Source organism: Protopterus annectens, chromosome 9.part0 (assembly GCF_019279795.1).
Source record: "Protopterus annectens isolate FY-2018-M chromosome 9.part0, PAN1.0, whole genome shotgun sequence".
Classification (NCBI taxonomy): Eukaryota; Metazoa; Chordata; order Ceratodontiformes; family Protopteridae; genus Protopterus; species Protopterus annectens.
This window is the reverse complement of record NC_056743.1, coordinates 592,273,104-592,294,443: the sequence shown is the minus strand read 5'-3', so window position 1 is coordinate 592,294,443 and position 21,340 is coordinate 592,273,104. Positions and strand designations below refer to the sequence as shown.

General features: G+C 47.6%; 1 protein-coding gene across 4 annotated transcripts in view; it reads left to right on the top strand.

The window, feature by feature from the left end:
- The window catches only part of PPP2R2A (protein phosphatase 2 regulatory subunit Balpha), a 1,574,838-nt gene that overhangs the window by 343,394 nt on the left and 1,210,104 nt on the right, over nucleotides 1-21,340 (top strand). The gene's annotated exons all lie outside the window — the stretch shown is intronic.

The window sequence follows — 21,340 nt, the reverse complement described above, 5'->3', positions numbered from 1 at the left end:
TTCATTGTTGTTGGGGGGGGGGGCAACAAACAAGATATGACGTATTTAGGGGGACTATAGCACTATGGATAAGGGAGGAGCTTGAGTTTGCAGTAGGTCACAAGCTGTAAAGAGGCAGAGTCTGATCAGAAGATCAGATCCGAACTCGCATGTTGGGAAGAATGAAAAAGGACAACATAGATGGAATGTTATGCTAAGTACATAACTTATTTTTCTCTGCATTACCTTTTGGTTGTCAGTGCTCCAAGGGTGTTCACAGAGTGCCCAGTTGCAGTGCTAGCCTTTTGCAGACTGCAAGACATTCACTTTCTTCCATATTTCAAACACTTGCTCATCTTCGCAGAGTTGATTTCAGTGTCGGGAGTCTCACTTAGGTAAGAGATCTTTCATAGACTGGGTTTCCAAGAGAACATTTTTCAGTTTTGCTTGACTCTTTCCCATAGGATTGTATTCCTAGGGTGTCTCCTAGATGCTTCAATTCAAAGAGCTTTTCTTATACAGGAAAAAAGTAGATCCATGTCTGCATTTCCTGAGTTTTTTTCACTTGGTTCAGGACTTCAGCAAGGGAATTTTTCAGGATACTTGGATTGATGGCCTCTATGATTCTTATGATTGCTGTAGCCAGCCATGCATCAGAAAAATTCACTGATACATAAAACTAGTTAAGTTCCAACACCACCACCTGATATTTCAAATTCTAGTATTTGGGTATATAAAGAAGAAACTGCTTTGGTGGAAAAGTCTGACTCTAGGTTTCCCATTTTCTCTTTGCTTCCAGCAAAGTCTTACTACAGATGACTCTGGCTTTGCTTAGGTCTGTGTCTGTTGGGATTAACGTGCAGAATGTTTGGAACAAAAAAGACAGACTAAAATATACAAACATAAAAGATGTGGCATTCATAAATGCATTCAGTTCTCTTACATCTGTGACCCACGATCACTACAAGTAATTTACAAACAAGACCACAGAGCTCCTACTTGTCTGTGCATATTAGCTTTGGTAGCCTGGGATATATCTATTCAGCACACTGTGATTCTGTAGGCATCTTGTATTTTCTCAGAGCAAAACATTGTACCTATGAGCTGAAAAGGACCAGGACAGGCCCTCATGAATGGAAATTGAATCGGGGGGGTCTTCATGGTGTTCCCCACAGCTGGATCAAATCCTATGGTAGATTGTTTACCTCCATTCACAGCAAACGGGTAGCAAAACTCTGCTGCTGGATTCCTATCCAGCAGGCCTAGAAAACAAATGCATTCCCCTTTCCTTGAATAAGAATGTGTTTCTTTTTGCCGTTCCACTGATAACCAGGTCATTCTGAAGATTCAGAAGGACTAGCCAAAGATTATTGTAGTGACTTCTGTGCGCTCTAGGCAACAGTGCTTCTTAAGACTGGACCTAATTGCACAAGACTGGTTGCTTGGTACAATACAACTTGAAACTGCTTCCAGCTAACTGCCTGGGTGATAGTTTTAACACCTTTTAAGCACCTCTTTTCTGAGAACGTGCAGCAGGTGTTAAAGAAGGCAAATAAACCAGGCCATCTTTTGTTGGATACAGTCCCCCTGCACTCTAGTGTCAGGAGTGTACAGTTAAAACTCATCTGATTGAAGGCTGCTGGAACAGGGCTCAGTTTCGTTGTTTAATTTGTTTAAATGAGTTTACTACATAAGCACTGCATTTGGGCTTGTTTCCACATCATGCATTGTCGAGTAGAGGTGGGCACCATTGGCGGTTATAGACACAAAAATGTCTGCCTGCAAATTTTCCCTTAGTACTCTGCTGGTGCTCCATCATTGTTCTTGTGATTGTCCATCACTGACAGGTGATGCATTCAGTGAAGTTCCTGAGGTACCAACACAGATCCTACCCACTATCCCTTCGTATTTTTTGTCTACTTATACTGTCCTCTACCTTACCTGGTCCTTCCTGTCCTGTTATCTGACCACATCAGCTTGACTAGCAGTATGGCTGGACAATTTCCCACAGTTTCTCCAGTCAGCTTGGTTGACATGGGCATCCTGAGGCAATGTAGCAGTTGCCTCGTACACTAACAACCCACTTCCAGTCCACGCAAATTCATTATGTAAGAGATGCATCTATATCAAAAACTTAGAATCCAGACTCTCTCTCTCACCAGTCACTTCATCTGATTCTAAGCAGGTTGTCAGCACGCACATGCCACCTCCTACACTTAAGCTAACAACACATAAACTTAAGTATGGGGAGGTCCTTACCAGAAGCTTGCCAGAAAATCAAAGACCTCCCAAACGTAAACACGATTCACATAATATATCCTCTGTGGAATATGGTACACATAATGTATCGCACACCAGTGTCTCACCATTCAAGCCCTTGAGGCATTAAACAAAAGAAAACATCTTAGTCATAGGCGACCCGATTATGAGACACACAGATACCCCTCTCACCAGGTTGGATAAGGAAAAAGCCAAGGCCAGCTGTCTCAGTGCCAGGATTCGCCACATCATACACGCACTGCAGTCTCTTAACAACAGGCACTGTTATGGCTCCATCATGGTCTCTGTTGGTGTGAATGGCTAGATGTACCTCACTGGATTATATGAAGAGAGACATGACCGAGCTCTCTGCGTCTCAGGCATGTATGTCGTTAGACTTGAGCAGCATTTTACCTTTGCTTAGGATGATACCTCAATACAAACAAAAAATGATTGACTTCAACAGTTGGCTCAGTTTCTGGTGTCATTCAAAGGAGATCCAGTATCTGTCAGCCTGGGATGACATGGTCGACTGCCCTTGATGCTTTGCCAGAGATGGTCTTCATCTGTCACCTCTGGGATTCCGGTCACTGGCCAAGGCTCTTGCTATCCCCATAATGCCTTTTTAGGCAGTGTCACAAGAACAAAATTCTGAATGTAAAAATGCCCACTAAAAACAACCTTGCTAAAAGCTAGGAGTTTAAACCAGAAATTGCACTCACTGGACACCGTCCTCACCTTAGAAGATGCTGACATTTGTGCAGACACTGAGACCTGGTTTAAGGTTACGGAGAGCACCCCAGCTATACCAGGTTACATTTCCTTCCACATGTTCAGACCACAAACTGAAGGTATGAGAACTAAAGGAGGTGGTGGTTCAATATATCATTAAAGATATGCACCTCTAGATTGGTTAAACAGCACGAATCCATTGAATTACTTCAGGTGTAGTTGACTGTAGGTAAGACCCCTCTTCCTGTCCTAGCCAGCTGTAGGACCCCCTCCATGAATCAGGGCATCCACTTAGCCTACTTGGATTTACTCAGTCAATCAAGAATCTATTTAAATCAGTCAATATACAGTCGAACACCCTGGTTTTGGGTGACTTTAATTACACATTCATTGACTGGGTAAATTGTTAGTGTTCTAGCTCACTTACCCAAAGGTTCCTGGACTTTAACTCCAATGCCATAGACCAGCTGGTTGACACACCCACAAGGGGCTTAAATATTCCTGTATCTGGTGCTCACAAAGATGGTGGACTGCTGCACCACCCCCAGTGTGTGGCCATCTCTGGTGAGATCTGTCCACAAATCAGTCTCGCTAGAAGTAACTATAACACAAGACCTCCCCTTAGCAACGACTAAACTAAAAAAAACTTCTCCAAGGCCAATTGCAATCTGTCTTATGTGACAGCATAAATAGCTTCATAGCCCCTCCCCCACTGATGGAACAGACACCTCTGCTAATTTTTACACCAGTGCTTTATACGAGCACCTGTACAATTGTACTGACTTTGCCATACCGGATGGAACCAAAGCAAGATCTTCAGAGAAAAACAAACCTGCTTGGTCGACAAGTGCCATTACTAAGCTGTACAATAGGAGAAAGAAATTGCGGCCTAAAAGTAGGAAGGAACAGTCTCAAAACTGGAAACACACCCTCCTCAATTTAAACAAGCAAGTAAGACTCCTAGTGAAGGCCTGCAAAGCTAACTACAAATCCAAGTTAGCTTCCCTATCCAAGGATAACCACAAGTGTTCTTTAGTTACATCTGTAACCTCAAAGGTATGGCTCAGATTTGCGCTGGACTCTTAGTTAATGGTACTACATAATATCACATAAACCTGATCGGTGGCTATAACAAACCTGCTGGCTGACGGGTTCACTGAAAACTTCATTCCCCTGTCTCCACCACATATACCCCGAAGCATTCCTAACACCTGCCCCCCACCTAGTATCTACAGGGAGCAGGTTTTAATCGCCATTTCCAAGGCCAAAAACACAGCCTCTGTGGGACCAGATAACATCCTGGACTGTGTTCTGCATGGATTAAAACTGGAATTAGCATCATAATTGGGCACTCTCTTTCTCTTTTTTTTTTCAGTCACAACCTAAGCTTTGTCACAGTAAAATGGAAAACAGCTGTAGTCATCCCTTTGCACAAAGGGAGTACATCCACAAACCCCAGGAGCTATAGACCCATTAGCCTGACCAGCCTTATTTGCAAGACCATGGAATGAATAGTCATGGACCTTAACAGAGATGTAGGAAATCTCCAACTGCTCAACCCCACCCAGTTTGTGTTTGTCAAGGGGAGATCATGCCTTTTAAACTGGGTGGACGTCTTTGAGATGGTCACCAAAGCCCTAGACGAGGGCAAATCTGTGCATGCAGCCTGCCTAGACTTGGCCAAGGCCTTTGACCCAATCCCCATTCTGTCATCATTGATAAACTCACCCAGCTGGGTGACGACCCATATATTTCAGGTGGGTTGCAGACTGGCTCACTGATGGAACTCATACTGTCAAAATAGGAGACTCCATCCCCTCAGGCAGACCCATAAACAGTGGTGTTCCACAGATATCGATTCTGGGACCCCTAGTGTTCGGAATCTACTTCTCCGAAGTACAGTCTAAAACTAAAGGATTGCGGCTGACAAGATGGTGATGACTGCAAACCAAGATAGATCATTGAAACATCTTAACAATGTCAACGTCCTGCAAGAAGGTCTTATGCAGACTGACTGGTGCCATTTTTTTACGTCAAGTTTATCAACCCCATCTGCAAGGATGATCCTCCGAACTACCACATCAATAGCAATGTCCTAAGAACGTAGTCAGTGGTGAGAGATCTGGACACACAGGTCGATAGCAACCTTCACTTTGGTTGCCATGTCTCCACAGTGGTAAGAAGGGCATTTTATATTGCTCATCTCATAAGTAAGGGCATTGCCTCCAAAAAAATAAATTATAACCCCCCCCCCCCGTACTCTTCTCTCATCAGGCCAGTAGTAGAGTACAACGCTCCCTTTGGTATGTTCTTTTTCAAAACACCTGCAGCAGTTGGAGAAACCACAAAGGTTCCTTACAAAAAAAAAATTCAGGGTCTTCAAGATCTGAATTATGCGGTCAGACTGAAATCATTGTCACTTAACTTTGTCGTACAGACTGCTCAGAGGCGACCTGTGCCTTGCGTATAGAGCAGTCTCTGACCCAGCTTTAATCAAAATGCTGTACATTCGCAAGTCAAATGGCAGACAGCTCAAAGGACCGTAACCTGTTATGTGACATCAACAGAACTTGCTGGAGAGACAGATTTGTCTCGCAGAGGTTGCCCTACTTTTGAAACAAGCATCTATTCTTGTTAAAGTCCCTTTTTGGCCCTATTTAAATGTAATTTGGACGATTGGATGAGTAACTGGAAATTCACTCTGTAGGGTTCCACCTGTGTCCCATTTGCACAGAGGTAATAGGTTATGCTTTTAGTGTCTGCTTGAACCAGACACTCCTGGGAATACGGGTTGAACTTGACTAGAGTTGTAAGGGCCCTGAGACCATTAGGCTCATAGGAGGCTACTAGGCTATCACTCCACTTGTGACTGCTCTCTTTGTAGAAGTGGATTCTTTAATTCTAGCTTCCTGGGTCCTGTCTGTGAACCGTCTGGCTGTCCACTGGATGACATAAGGGTTCATACCTAACCTGTTGAGTTTGTCAGCAGTGCAGGGGGTTGTGCCAAATGCCTTGGCCAGATCAAGGTTGGCAGTGTAAACCATTTTGATTTCATCCATTACTTTGGTGACCTTCTCAAAGAAGTCCACCAGGTTGAGTAAGCATGACCTGCCCTTGACGAAACCCAGCTGGGTTGGGACCAGTGTCCGGAGCTTTCTTATATTATTAATAATTTCCATGATAATTCTTTCAATGTGTTTGCATGTGAGATGTGAGTCTTGAGTATGTAGATAGTCTACCTTTGTGCAGAGAGATGACAGTTGCTGTTCGTTAGGCCAAAAGCCTGTTTGGAGGCCGCTGTTAAATAGCGATTCCAGAGGGCCTTGATAGGTCATGTTTCATGCTGTTTAGAAGGCATCCTGGGATATTGTCAGAGCCCATGAATGAGTGCTGTTGGTCTTGGGCATAGCATTGAGGACCTGTTCTCTAGTAATAATAGGGGGAAGTTATTTGATAGTTTCTTCCTCAGCTTTCTGATTCAGATTCTGAGGAGAGCATGATACCTAAAATTCCTTGTGAAGGATTCACTTTCTCTCCGATTATTTTCCATATGCGTCAGTGGTCTCAGTGGGAGAACATGGAGATTTTTCAGTCCGTTAGAAGTACTGTGAATTGCTACAACTAGAATTCCCAGACCTATCACCCATCCATACAGTGTTGTCTGCATTGGAGGATGTGTTTGTTACAGAACCATAACTAACCAACCAGGTGTTTTAACTACAAAGATCGGCAACCAAAAAATTAGTGTAATTGAAGAAGAAAACACATACATTTCTAGAATTTTATAACAAACAAAAAAAGTAATAAAAAAAAAGATTAAGCGCTTTAGTTTCTTCAATGGAAACTTCCACAGAATAATAGTAACAAATACATTATTTCCTCTTATATAAAAGTATTTGCACTGCTTAAAAAGGCGCAGTGATCCTTAAGAATTTAGTACACAGTTTTTCTCAAGGGAAATAATAAAATAAAAAGTTATTGATATTTAATGAGTTGAGTGTAAGTTTTTCATTTAAAAGAATATTTTATGTGTACACTTGTTTCTTTAATTTTAGCAACCCATAGCTTGAGCATTGGTTGAATCCACATATTCTCATTAAGTCCTGGGGGAAGTCGCGGCATTTAATCTAAGCTGCTTAAGACGATGTTCTTCGTGTTTCACTGTTGCATTTCACTGTTGCAGTCATTACATTTGGGTTATCTGCTTGCAGTAGCCCTTAGTCGGCCTGATTAACAAAGTCTTGGGTCCTGCGTTGGTTGCTATCTCTTCTTCCGTGATGTCAGGTCGTCAGGGGTATAAAACATGCAGTCGATGCCATTACATCAGTCTTGCTTGCCGTGCAGTGTCCGAATCAGAAGCAGTTCGCAAGTGCCGGTCGGCCGACTCCTGAAATTTTCATTTTCGAGTTAAAGAACCGAAGTCTTCAACTAAAGCTAAGTACCCCGTTGGGGAAACTTTTTCTTGCTCCTTAACGATGTCAGTAAAAGTTAATAACTGCATTTCTTGCGGAAAGCAAATACCTTTCAAAGATTTTCATTCATACTGTATTCCTTGCCTAGGCCCCGACCACGACGCACCTTGCTGTCAGTTTTGTGACTTATTTAATCATCTGTCTTCGGTATAATGTTAAGTTGTCAATCTCGCCTTCATTCTTGCTGGATGGGTTCGGAGCCGATCCTCGGCTCCGACTCGGCACTTGCTTAGCTTGAGAACTCCTTTTACCAGCTCGAGGCAACCCTATATCCCATGATGCAAGGCGGAACTACCTCAGATCTCGTTTGCCGCTTTGCGAAGAGGTCTCCTTTTTTGCCAGCTGAGGTAAGTTTGAGTTTTTCAAACAGCTTAAGTCAGGGTTTATCTTCCCCTTTTCCTATTTTTTAGTGTGTAGTGTCCATACAATCACCCTATTCCCCTTATAGTTAAAAAATTTTTACTTTATAAAAAGTTAAAAAATTTCAGTTAGGTCTAGGCCTTCCTTATTAATCCCTACCTGTGTGTCTGTGTTTGTGGGATTAATTTGTGTGACTGTTTTGGTGTGTGTGTGTGAGAGTATTTTATTACTCTCTTCCTTAGACTATGTCTAAAGAGGTAAAGGTCTCGGGCTTCAAGAAGTGTGACTCGTGCTGTCAGAAAATGTCTCTGACAGACGGTCACACTTCTTGTGTTTACTGCCTGGGGCCTTTACACCTGCAGGACTCCTGTGCTTTGTGTCGCTCTTTTAGCCAGCGAGTCCTGCAGGAAAGGAGGAATAAGTTAATCCTCCGTGGCTTGCTAAAGCCGGAAGGTTCACCCACTAAACCTGGGTCCAGTAAGCCTTCCAAGCCATCTAAGGGTCAGGCTACAGCTTCCAAGCCTTCCCCGGTGGCTCAGACTCCTTCGGAGTCGAGATCGGCTCCGGCCGGAGCCGATCTTTCTCCTTCTCAGCTAGGGTCGGTTCCGACACCCAATCTGCTGTTGCCTTGTCGGCTCCGGCTGGAGCCGACACAGTATCCAGTATCGGGCCGAAGCCGGCTCCATCTGGAACCCATAGGACGCCGGCTCGATGACTTCCTCCAAGAAGAGATCTCTGTCCCGTCTTTGGAATCTATCCACTCGGCTCCGGGTCTCCTCTTTTGTCGGAGCGGAGTCATCGGAGCCGATCTTGAGATCTTCCAGGCTGTCTGACCACGATTTAGAGAGGGTGGTAAGCAGGCTGTTAAAGTCGCAGGCACTGGCCCAAATGCTCCATAGCCCGTCTCAGCAGACTTGGCTATTGCTTCACCCCTTGAACTTCCTCCTCCGACTCCCCACCAGAGTTTGGGCCGGAGCTTCGGGACAGCGACTGTCGGTGCGGAACCGATACATCCTTTTTCGGCTCCGTCGGCTTCGGCTCCGATCTCCTCCTTGAGACCTTCCTTGGAGGGATCCGGTCGTCGAGTTTCCCTTGTCGGCTCCGAGGGGCTAGTGGCATCGGACCCTTGTCTGACCCGCTCTCCCTCTCGGGCTTCGCTTTGGTAAGCTCGGCACCGACATCGGCCTCGAGCCTTCCCTCTCAGTGGAGCCGGAATTCCTATTTCCTCAGAACGGGAATATTCCGGTCTCCCGGGAGGGGAGCCTTTGAGGTGATGAGGAGTGTCCTGGCACCTGAGCCAGGTCAATGGTCCATCCCTCTAGCTCCTCCCTCTTGTGCCTGTAGACGCCTCTTGCCAGCCTCTTGCTCTCAGGCCCAGGGATCCATCGCCCCAGGTTTCCCCATTGGGAATATCTTCCTCTTCCGAGGTTTCTCCTGATCCTGCAGGGGAACCCCCTCGGAAGAGGACGTGTAAGAGGAAACACACAGACTCCCCTGAGTCTACTACATCTGATACCGACTTAGATGAGTCGGAGGGTTCCCCACGATCCCCCTCTGAGGATGTCTCCTTTTCAGACATCCTTGAGCTCCTCAAACAGAGGGGGAATTGGCCCTCCATTGAACCCTCCGAGGATGAGTCGGTATACCTGGAGGCTTTTGGATCCCGACCCTCCACCTCCTGGGTGTCTCCGCCTTTCGACCCACTTATGCAGGTAGTGGCTCTGAAGGCGTGGGCAGCTCCAGATTCTGTGGAACCTGTCCCCAGGAGACCATCCAAGTTTATTACGGCCCCTACAGACAAACAGTTTCTTTCCAAGGGCGTCTCTGTGGATGCTATGGTGGTGGCGGCGGCCACTAAGAAGGAACTTGCGGATCCTTCAGTACCTGTCCATCCTCCTAACAAAGATTCTAGGACCATGGATAGGTATGGAAAGCGGATGTTTTCTTCAGCGACCTTTGCTATGCGTTCGCTGAACTACCTTTGTCACTTCACCAGGCTTCAAAGAGATATTCTCAAGGAACTAGGTGAAGTGGTCCAGGATCCTTCTGCTGCTGGGGCTCAAGAAAAGATTGCCTCACAGCTAGCAATCCTGAATTCCTTATCCAACTCCTCCATGCGGCTCATATCCTATGTGGCCGATGGAGCGAGCAGGGCCGCAGGCATAGGAGAGGAGTGGCTCTTGGACGTCAAGCCTGGATGCGGCTTTGTAATTTTGCGGACCCCTTTAAGGCGTCCTTCACCAATACTCCCTTTGACGGTTCGGCTTTGTTCGGACCTCAGGTGAAGGATACCTTGACCAGGTGTGAGCAGGACGGTAAAACTCTCTCTGCCATTGGAGTCCATTTTTCCACCCCTTCTAGACCATATCCCAAGGGTCAAGGGAGGGAAGATGTGGTTCCGCAAAGCCCAAGGAGCTACACCGGACACACGTGGTCAGTTTACCCCCAGAGGCAGAGGGGGTAACAATAATAGACGCCGCCCTAGAGGCAGGGGGGGTCCTCAGAACCAGGGCAACAGGGAGTCTCTTCCTGAGAAGCCCTTTCAGCACCCCTGAGGTGTTGCCCGACTGTCCACCCTTGGAGGCAGTCGGGGGAAGGATTTCGCTGTACCCAGTAGCCTGGCATTCCCTTTCACAAGATATGTGGGTACAGTCGATCATATCCGAGGGTTACAAAATCCCTTGAAAGGTATCCGTGCCTCAACAATCCCTTCCAGACATCTCACCCGGTCAAAGGGATTTGGCAGAACAGGAGGTTTCAAAGCTCCTAGAAAAAGGAGCCGTCCAGACTGTTCCGGCAGACCAAGTAGGATCCGGCGTCTACTCGAGATTCTTTTTGGTCCCCAAAGGACGGGAGATTGGAGACCAATATTAGACCTGAGCAGTCTAAACAGATTTGTCAAGAAGGCAAGATTCCGGATGGTCACGCTTCAGTCCATTCTGCCCTTTCTGGGCAAGGACAACTGGATGTGCTCTATAGACCTTCAGGACGCGTACCATCACATAAAGATTCACAGGCGCTCCAGAAGGTTTCTCCGCTTTCGGCTAGGGACCAGTCATTACCAATTCAGAGCCCTGCCCTTTGGCCTCACTTCAGCCCCAGAGTGTTTACCAAATGCATGGCAGTGGTCACAGCTCATCTGAGACGTCAAGGATTCCAGGTGTTTCCTTATTTAGATGACTGGCTCCTCTCCGCCACCTCCAGGTGTCAGCTTCTTCAGACCAGAGACTACACTCTGCAGCTATGCAGGAGTTTGGGAATTTCAGTGAATTTCGAAAAATCTTCTCTGCGGCCTTGCCAATCTATCACCTTTATAGGTGCAGAATTAAACACCGTCAAAATGTTAGCCAGACTAACAGATCAAAGAATTCTGGACATCCAAAAATACGTTCGGATTTTATTGCAGAGCAGCAAAGTCAAAGCCAGACTGATACTAAAGGTTCTAGGTCTTATGGCTGCGGCCATTGTTCTTCTACCACTGGCTCGCTTCCACATGCGTCTTCTGCAGTGGATGTTATTCACTCAGTGGTCGTTCCACAGTCTTCCGATGAGGCACGAAATCTTAGTCACACAATCGTGCAGGACTCATCTGAACTGGTGGATATCTTCCCCTCTTCTTCATCAGGGCCGACCTTTTGTTCCCCCTCCTCCGGTTGCCACAGTTACTACGGATGCCTCTCTGATCGGGTTGGGGGGGGGCATTATCAGGGCAGGATGGTCCACGGGACGTGGCAACCCATAGAATACCATCTGCACATAAATGTCCTGGAGATGAGAGCGGTGCTTTTAACGTTGCAAGCCCTCAACGACTTTCTTCCCGCGGGGACTATTGCAGTACAAACGGACAACATGTCCGTGGTCTGGTACATCGGGACCAGGTCCTATCCGTTGTGTCGAGAAGCTCTCAGACTTTGGCAATGGGCAATCTCCTCTCATCGGTTTCTGATAGCAACGCACATCCCCGGCAGGTCCAACCTCTTGGCGGACAGGCTGAGCAGATCCATTCTCATGCCTCACGAGTGGTCTCTCAATCAATCTATAGTGGACCAGATTTTTCTGAAGTGGGGCACACCTTGTTGCGATCTTTTTGCTACACCCCAAAACAACAAGTGCCCTGATTTTTTCACCCTCTTTCCCCTACCAGGCCAACCCCTGAGAGACACTCTAACCCAGGATTGGCCCCGGGGACTTCTGTACGCCTTTCCTCCTTTTCCCTTGATTCCACAAGTCATTCAGAAAGCCACCGTTTTGAGGGCCAAGTTGATTCTCATTGCCCCTTACTGGCCTCGACAAATTTGGTTTCCGTCTCTGCATCGTCACCTCCTGGTGCAGCCCTGGCATCTGGACCCAGTTCCGGATCTCTTGATCCACCAGTCGGGTCAACAGCACCGGGCCATTCATTCTCTCAACCTCACTGCTTGGTTGCTCCACTTCCTTCCCTAGCCAGGCTTCCTATGATCTCTGATCCGGTCAGAGATATCTTAGTGGTTTCTTTAAAGTCGTCCACCAGAACCGTTTATGCTAGCAAGTGGTGACGTTTTTCCATTTGGGCAAATTCCAGAAATATTGATCCCTTTACTGCTCCTGTGCATTCTGTTTTAGATTTCCTGGCTGAAGTTTTTCAGTCAGGATCTTCTTCATCTACAGTAAAAGTTCAACTGGCTGCTATTTCCAAGTATCATGTTGGCTTGCAAGATCATAACATTATGTCTCATAGACTATGCAAGGCTTTTCTGAGAGGAGTGTTTCTCCTAAAGCCGCCAATAAAACATCCTCCTCCACAATGGGATCTAAATTTAATGTTGGCATCCTTAATGTTACCACCCTTCGAACCGTCTGCTTCATGTTCATTGAAGTTATTGACCTGGAAAACTATATTTTTACTGGCTGTCACTTCAGCAAGAAGGGTTTCCGAGATTCAAGCTCTCTGCATCCGTTCCCTTACTTGGTTTTCACAAGGACAGGGTATCCTTAAGAACGAACCCGTCCTTTCTCCCCAAAGTTGTTTCTCAAACCAATATTAATCAATCCATCGATCTACCAGTCTTTTTCCCAAACTATTCTGACAGAGCTGAACAAAAGCTTCATTTTTTGGATGTCCATCGTCAGCTCAGGTACTATTTGCATAGAACGAAACAATTAAGGAAATCGCACCAATTATTTGTCTCCTATGCAGAAAACAGGAAAGGTCTTCCAGTGTCTAAAGTGACCTTATCCAGATGGTTGTCTTCCACCATTTCTTATGTGTACTCACTCAGAGGCAAGCAACTACCTTCTAAACCGAAAGCACACTCAACTAGGAGTCTATCCACTTCTGCAGCCTTTCAGGATAGACTACCCATTGATACCATTTGTGCAGCAGCTACTTGGGCCACTCCTCATACCTTTGTCTTTCATTACAAGTTAGATTTGGCCTCCAGAGACAGGGCCAGTTTTGGTTCCACAGTTCTCAAGAGTCTGTTCCATTGAGCCACCCGGGATACAGGTGCTAGGGACGCGGTCCCATCCAGCAAGAATGAAGGCGAGATTGACAACTTAACATTTAGAAGTTATGTACCTACCATAACGTTCCATGTTAGTTGTCTTCTCTGCCTTCTTTCTTCGTCCCTCCCTCCTTCCCCCTGGCCTGGACAGATCTTGAAGAGTTCCTATCAGGTTGTTTCCTCCTGAGCCTTCATTAGAGGACTCCTTTATTATGAACTTGGGTTTCCTAAAATATATTAGGTTAGTCCTTAGCAGGGTAGGTTAGCTACCAAACGAGATCTGAGGTAGTTCCGCCTTGCATCATGGGATATAGGGTTGCCTCGAGCTGGTAAAAGGAGTTCTCAAGCTAAGCAAGTGCCGAGTCGGAGCCGAGGATCGGCTCCGAACCCATCCAGCAAGAAAGAAGGCGAGAGAAGACAACTAACATGGAACGTTATGGTAGGTACATAACTTCTAATTTTCACCTCTAAATATTTCGGTTCTCGGTTCAGTTATCCAGAAATGTCATCTGTTAGCTATCTGACTACTGGTATTCTGAAAAAACGCCAAGATAAAGACAGAGACAGGCCGCCTAGGTCCAAAGCTGCTGATGACGCTTCTCCTAAGCCAGTTGCCAGTTCGCCGGTACTCAGTGAGGCGCTTTTGCAGCCCCTGATACCCGCTACTTCTGATTTACAGGCCTGTACTGAGACACATTCAGAGTCCGGTATGCCGCGAGATGCTTCAGCTGTGGAACCTGCGGATGTCTCTACCTTGGTAGGTTCCGGAGCCACTGTGCAGGCACCGGCATCTGCGGGTGTATTCAGGCCTACGGACTTGCATATTAAACCGACGCCTCCTTCTTCTTTAAGGCCTTAACCTCGAACCATGCCTAAGAAACCTATGCCCAGGCCGCATGCTCCGGCCTCTGTGCCCAAAAAACAAATTATAAGAATGGCTGAATATCTTGTAATTCTAACCCCCCCCCCCCCCCCTTCTAAGAGACCTAGGACGGAATTTGTTTATGATTCTTCTGACCCGGATTCTGATTTTTCTGATGATCTGGATTTACCCTTATCTACTTATATGGATTCTGATGCAGAGGACTCTATTCCCTCTGCTTCCCCTCCAGAGGATTTTTCTTTTGGTGAAACCTTGCACACTCTTAAGGGAGCATTTCCACTGGGAAGGCCAGGATTTTTCTGATTCAAAAAAGAGGCTTAGGGATTTCTTATTCCTGCCTCAGCATAGGTCTTTAGCTATACCTCCTGTACTAGACATTATTGATGCATTTTCGGAATCTAGTTTGGCCCCCGATTCTTTGACTCCTGCTCCCAGAAAACCTGATGGATACTACAGGGTTCCCGATTCTCACAAGTTCCTTTTTAAAAATCCTATTACTGATCCAGAGACTATTTCACAGGGATACAAGGGCATTAAGGCTTCTACTGCTAAAAATCCTACCCCTTCTGATAGAGACTCCAGGGTGCTGGATAGATGGGGTAAGAAGGTTTACACTTCTGCAACCTTGTCCATTAGGGTCTTAAACTGTCAGTTTTAAAAGTATCAACAACATGTTATTGGATTGCTTAAACAGAAAAAGATGTTGATTCCTGACTGTGCTGAAAATAAAGAATTATAAGATTTAATGCATTCTGCTGAACAGGTTGTAAAACATACTTTGCAATGTGGATTTGATTCATTAGTGGCCTCATGCAGGGCTGCTGTAACTGGGTCTGTACTCAGAAGGCATGCCTGGCTTAAGGGCAATCTTTGCCTGATCATGTTAAAACTAAACTGTTGGATGCTACCTTAAATCAGGACTGCCTGTTTGGCAACAAAGCTGAGGAATTGTTAAAAAGATGGAAGATAAAGCTAAATCTATGCAAACTGTTAAAGATTTCATACAAGTTCAGCCTCCCAGATTTAGTAGGAATTGGCCCTCTAAGAATTGGTTATTTCCGGCCCCATCCAGGTCTTCTCAGTCCAAACCCAGACAGCAGAAACCACAGGTTTCAGTCCCAGGGGACGCACAAGACTAAGCAGTTAGGGGCTTCCGCATCCAAATCTGGGAGTAGTAAGACTTCCTCTATGGAAAACTGTCTCAATGACTTGCTTTTAAAACTTCCAAGCACTTCTTAACTGAATGCTCCTTTAGGCGGAAAGATTGGTCTGCAGGCCAAAAACTAGGAACTCATTACCCAGGACAAATGGGTTTTAAATATAGTGTCCCAAGGATACAGATTTTACTTCCACACGTTACCAACACCAAGCGGGTGGCCAGATCTACCCCAAATCAGTGGGCAGAGGCCCGAAAGCAAGTACTTTCTCTCTTAAGCATGGGGGCTATTCAGTTGGTACCAGAAGAGGAAAAAGGATACGCCTCAGCCATTTCAGCTCATTATAACAGAACCTCCCCTCTTCTCTCACCCACTGCTCTAGCAGTTCCTCAGAGGGCCCAAAAATTTAAGGCCACCCAGTAGAGCTCCAACTCCAGTCTGGGACCTTAACTTTGTCTTGGAGAAATTCACTGTTCCTCCTTTCGAGCCAGCTGCTACTGCAGATTTAAAATTCCTTCCTTGGAAAACAGCGTTCCTTTTAGCAATCACTTCAGCAAGAAGAGTATCTGAATTACAGGCCCTTATAGCAGTGGAGCCTTTCACCATCTTTCATGCGGAAAGGGTGTCCCTCAGAACCAATCCCTCCTTCATGCCCAAGGTGGTATCCAGTGTGGCTCTTAATCAGTCCATTCATTTGTCAACCTTCTTTCCTAATCTACAGAACAAAGGGGAACGGATACTGCTCTCCTTAAGATGTGCGCAGACAACTTAGATTCTACTTGGACAGGACTAAAACCTCAAAGAAAATCTGAACAACTGCTGGTGGCATTTGCTGCAAGGACAGAGGGGAAGGCTATTACAAAGCAAACCATTTCTAAATGGATAGGACATTGCATTCATTTCTGCTATAAGCACCATGAAAAACCTATCCCACAGGGCATCAGACCCCATTCAACCAGGGCTACATCTACCTCTACAGCTTTTCTCAGAGGTATCCCTACCAGGGACATCCTAGAAGCTGCTGCCTGGAGTTCTGTACATACTTTTTCCAAGCATTATCATTTGCCAATTTTCTCTAAATGCAGAGCTGGCTTTGCCACTGCAGTCTTGCAGGGCCTTATAGCTGGTCCTAATGCTATTTAAATTCCTTCTCCCAACCTTAGCTTTGAGAATCTACCCAAATGTAATGACTGCGACAGTGAAACACGAAGAACATAGTACAGTTGTGTACACTTACCATAAATGTAGCTGTTAGTGTATTCACTGTTGCAGTCCTGGTTACCCTCCCTCCAGCCCCCTGACTACTTTTGGCTGTACCTCTAATCTCCTTTACTATGCTTAAAAGCTTTTTGGTGTATTTACTTTTTTGTTGGAGGTATAACTTTGTATATATATTTAATTGCTTCCCATTAGGGTGGCACCTGACATCTGGGGCAAGAAAAACTGATGTAATGGCATCGGCTGCAAGTTTTATACCCCCTGACAACCTGACGTCACGGAAGAAGAGACAGCAACCAACGCAGGACCCAAGACTTTGTTAATCAGGCGACTGAGGGCTACTGCAAGCAGATAACCCAAATGTAATGACTGTAACAGTAAATACACTTGAACATTTACATTTATGGTAAGTGTACACAACTGTACTTTCTTTATATTCTAGTAATTTTTCCCATTCTCCCCCCCTCCCCCTGGATTATTTTCCACAATCCCAAAACAAAACTTCCTATGTTCTTTACATGAATCTGCATATTTCACTAAAGTATTATTAAAATTTATTTTTTGGATGTAATAATTACATTCATAGAGCTACTTACTCTGGTTATCTCTCTATTTTGCTAGTGCAAAAACGTAACTGTTACATTGCCAGAATTGTATATTGAACATTAACATCCACAACATTTCTCTCTCTGTAATACAAAGGTGGAACCCATAAAGTTATTTCATTTTATTGAACCTCCTTCTAAAATACAAGTATGTTGGTTGCAAGCCTCACATTTAGTAGCTCCCTCTTTATTTCTAACATTAGATCTGAAGTAGGGACTTCATTTGTCAGCAACCTGTGGGTCTTGGATCCGATATCGGATCCGAGCCGGCAACTTGTAACATAGCTTTGGATCTGAGCTCCTCCCCTCACCCATAACCCCTTGCTAACCCCCAATGACCCCAGATCTAGTTTGCCGTGCTTGTGTGTAACTGGATTTTTTTTGAGCTCCTAGCGCTCTTTACAGATAAGTGAATTCTCTTCTTTTTTCAGGCCTTTTTTTGTAGTTTTAAGGTGTGTGAAAATGTTAGGTTCCTGTATAGTTTTAATTTTTGTTTTTTCTCCCTCCCCTCGCTGGTCGTTAGACGTGTGTGTGTGTTTGGGGCCTGGTGTGTTTGTGTACTACTTTAGTTGTTGGGTATGGCAGAGGCCCCAAAACCAATTTTTTCTAAATGCACTGAGTGTGGCCATAAGCTCTCTCCGGCTGATGGCCACACTTGGTGTGTTCGGTGCCTTGGGGTTGAACACCTCTCTTCAGGCTGTACCATTTGTGCAGCGTTCGACCCCAGGGCACTGAAAGAGCAGAGGTCGAAGCTGATCTTGGCGGGACTTTTGCCCCCGGATTCGGCTTCGGCCTCCGCTCCTCCCATGGCACCTCCACAGGCTGTGGTTGTGGCCACTCCTGCCCCCCTTCCCCCGGCCGGGATTCAAACTCCCACCAAAGTGCCGGAGGACGGGGAGGCCAGGAGGGAGAAACGGAGGGAGAAGCACCACAAGTGGAGGGCTGAGGCCTCCGCTTCGGCCCCCCCGGCTAAGCGGGCTTCTCCCTCCACAGCCTCCAGGTCTCCTCCTCCTCGGCTCCGATCTCCATGCTTCTCGCCGGGACCCGAGGAGGAGGAGGACCCGATCTCCGTCGAGGTCATCGAGGTGGCATTCCAGGCCTGCCTCTGTGGCCTCTTCGAGATCAACGTACAGCATGTCAGATGCAGACTTGGACCGGATGATGCGAAGGTTCATCCAGGCCCAGCTGCAGATGAGTGCTCTTGCCCCCCCCCCCCCTTCGAGGGAGAGCTCGACACCTTTCTTTGCTCCAATTGCTCCTTCTCCGACCCGCTTCTCGGGCGCGGAGCGTTCGGAGCCGAGCAGCGTCGGAGCCGGGGGTGGGTCGGCGCCGACAGTACTGGGTACTTCGGATCCGACCCTGCCCTCGAGTCTGTCGGGTCCATCGTCGGAGCCGACCTCTCGGAGCCGTGGGCCGAACTTCGGATCCGAGGGATTCAGTGTGCCTTTGGCTCCGTCCAGGTCGGAGCGCACTGGTCCCTCGGATCTGACTGTCTCTGCGCTGGTTCTGATCCCTTCGTTGGATCCAAGTGGGAGTTGGCTCTCTGAGCCCAGGGAGAGCGGATCCCCCTCGGCTTTCGATGCAGTGGAGAGGGCTCTGTCGAGAGTATCTGGACCCTCTGCCCTTGTCTCGGCTCCACCCTGCACTCCCTCTCTGCTGGGTCAGGCTTCCATCACCCGGCCACAGGGACAGCCTGCTTCGATGTCCCAGGTTGTTCCATTGGAACAAGATGTTGCTGGCGAGATCTCCTCGGACAGCCCCCTCGAGGAAGTACCTCGCAAGCACAAGTGTAAGAGGAGGCATGTGGACTCCCCAGAGTCCTTAACCGAGGACACGGACTTGGATGAAGGGGAAGGCACCCCAAGGTCACCCCCTGAGGATGTCTCCTTTGGAGACATCATGGAAATGCTTAGGATCTGAGGTGGGTGGTCTGCCCCCAGGCTTCCTCTGACGAGTCCATGTTCCTGGAGGCATTCGAAGCAGGCCCGTCAACCTCTTGGGTGTCCCCTCCAGCCGATCCCCTGGTGGACCTTATCACCACCAAGGAGTGGAAGGAGCCGGATACTATGGAGCCAGTCCCTAAACGTCCGGACAGGATTCTGAGCCCCCCCGCAGACCGGTCACACTGGAGCAAGGGTCTCCCCGTAGATGCCATGTTGATGGCGGCAGCCACAAAGAGGGAACTAGCTCAGGAGAGCCCCTCGGTCCATCCACCGAGCAAGGAGTCCCGCTCGATGGATCGCCTTGGGAAGCGGGTGTTTAGTTCGTCTCTGAACTATATGGCACATGTCATTAGGATGCAGCGGGATCTTATCAACGAATACGGTGTTTCCCCCCCTGAGTCCATGTCGGCGGAGGACAAACAGTTGTACTCCACTCGAATGGCCACTCTGAGATCTATTTCAAATACATCTATGCAGCTTTTGTCCCACACCACTGAGGGAGCCGCTAGAGCTAGCGGAGCAGGCCTAGTCATGAGACGTCAGGCCTGGCTCCAGCATTGTGACTTCGCGAAGCCCTTTAAGGCGTCCTTTGCGAACGCCTCTTTCAATGGTTCTGCCTTGTTTGGCAAGACCATTCGCGAAACACTAGTCCAGAGCGAGAAGGACAGGAAGACGTTCGTCGGAGTCTGCTTCTCTGCTCCCCAGCGGTCCTTCTCGAAGAACCAAAAGGGACAGAAGAAGATGTGGTTCCTGAAATCGCAACATTCCCAACCTGCTCCGGACAACCAGTCCTTCCGTGGCAGAGGAGGACAGGCAGGACGCTGCCCTAGGGGCAGTGGGGACCCGAGAAATTTTGGGTCCAGAGAATCTTTCTCTGACCGGCCCACGCAACAGCCCTGAAGGTTGCCCGGCTGCTCCACTCTGGAGGCAGTCGGGGGTGCTTCTCGAAGCATCTAGCGGCATGGGAGTCAGTCACATCAGACCTCTGGGTGCTTCGAATCATATCCAGAGGTTACAAAATCCCAATGCATCATGTCCCCAAACTCAGGAACCTCCCCGATGTACCACTCGATCAGAGGGAGGCTGCAGCCGCAGAAATTCAGCAGCTGCTAGAAAAAAAGAGCCATCCAACCCGTCCCCCAAGACCAGCTCGGATTAGGGTTCTACTCCAGGTTCTTTCTGGTGCCAAAAAAGGCAGGGGACTTTAGACCAATCCCAGACATTTCCCCCTTGAACCTGTCGGTAACCAAGGAAAAATTCCGAATGGTCACTCTTCAATCTATTCTCCCCCTCTTACGGGAGAACGATTGGATGTGCTCTGTAGACCTCAAGGATGCGTACTACCACATTCTAATGGACAGACGATCCAGGAGGTTTCTCTGCTTCCGGCTGGGAGCCAGTCACTATCAGTTCAGGGTCCTTCCCTTTGGCCTCACCATAGCCCCTAGGGTGCTCAAAGTTTTAGCAGTGATTGCGGCCCACCTGAGACTCCAGGGAATGCAGGTCTTCCCGTACCTGGACGACTGGCTCCTGACTGCCCCAACGAGGCATCTACTCTGCTCAGCCAGAGATTACTTTCTCTGCCTAGCCCCCCCCCCCCCCCCCCAGTTAGGCATCACGATCAATACGGCCAAGTCTTCCCTTGCTCCGACACAAGTCATAGAGTTTATAGGGGCCAGATTAGATACCAGGGATCTGCGAGGCTTCCTGACTCCGGAACGACTACAGAATCTGAAACTTCATGTGCAGGCCATCGTCCAGTCAGAAGCTCCATCGGCGGAATTGGTCCTGAGGGCGCTCGGCTCCATGGCAGCAGCGATCACGCTCCTCCCATGTGCTCGCCTATACATGAGGGTACTGCAGTGGACCCTTCAAGTGCAATGGTCCTTTCAATCTCTTCCTCTCTACCACCCCATCTCAATCAGCAAGGCTTTCAGGAGGGCCCTGTTGTGGTGGCTCCAGTCCCCGGACCTCCATATAGGCCGGCCCTTCTGCACTCCTCCCCCTCTCGCCACGGTGACCAAGGATGCCTCCCGCCTCGGGTGGGGGGGGGCATTACTCAGGCAGGACAGTCCAAGGCACGTGGAACGACACAGAGAACTCACTGCATATCAGCGTTTTGGAGATGAGAGCGGTGCTGTTAGCGTTGCAAGCACTTCAGAATCTCCTCCCCGTAGGAACTATTGCGATTCAGTCGGACAACATGTCTGTTGTTTGGTACATCAACAAACGGGGGAACCAGGTCCTAC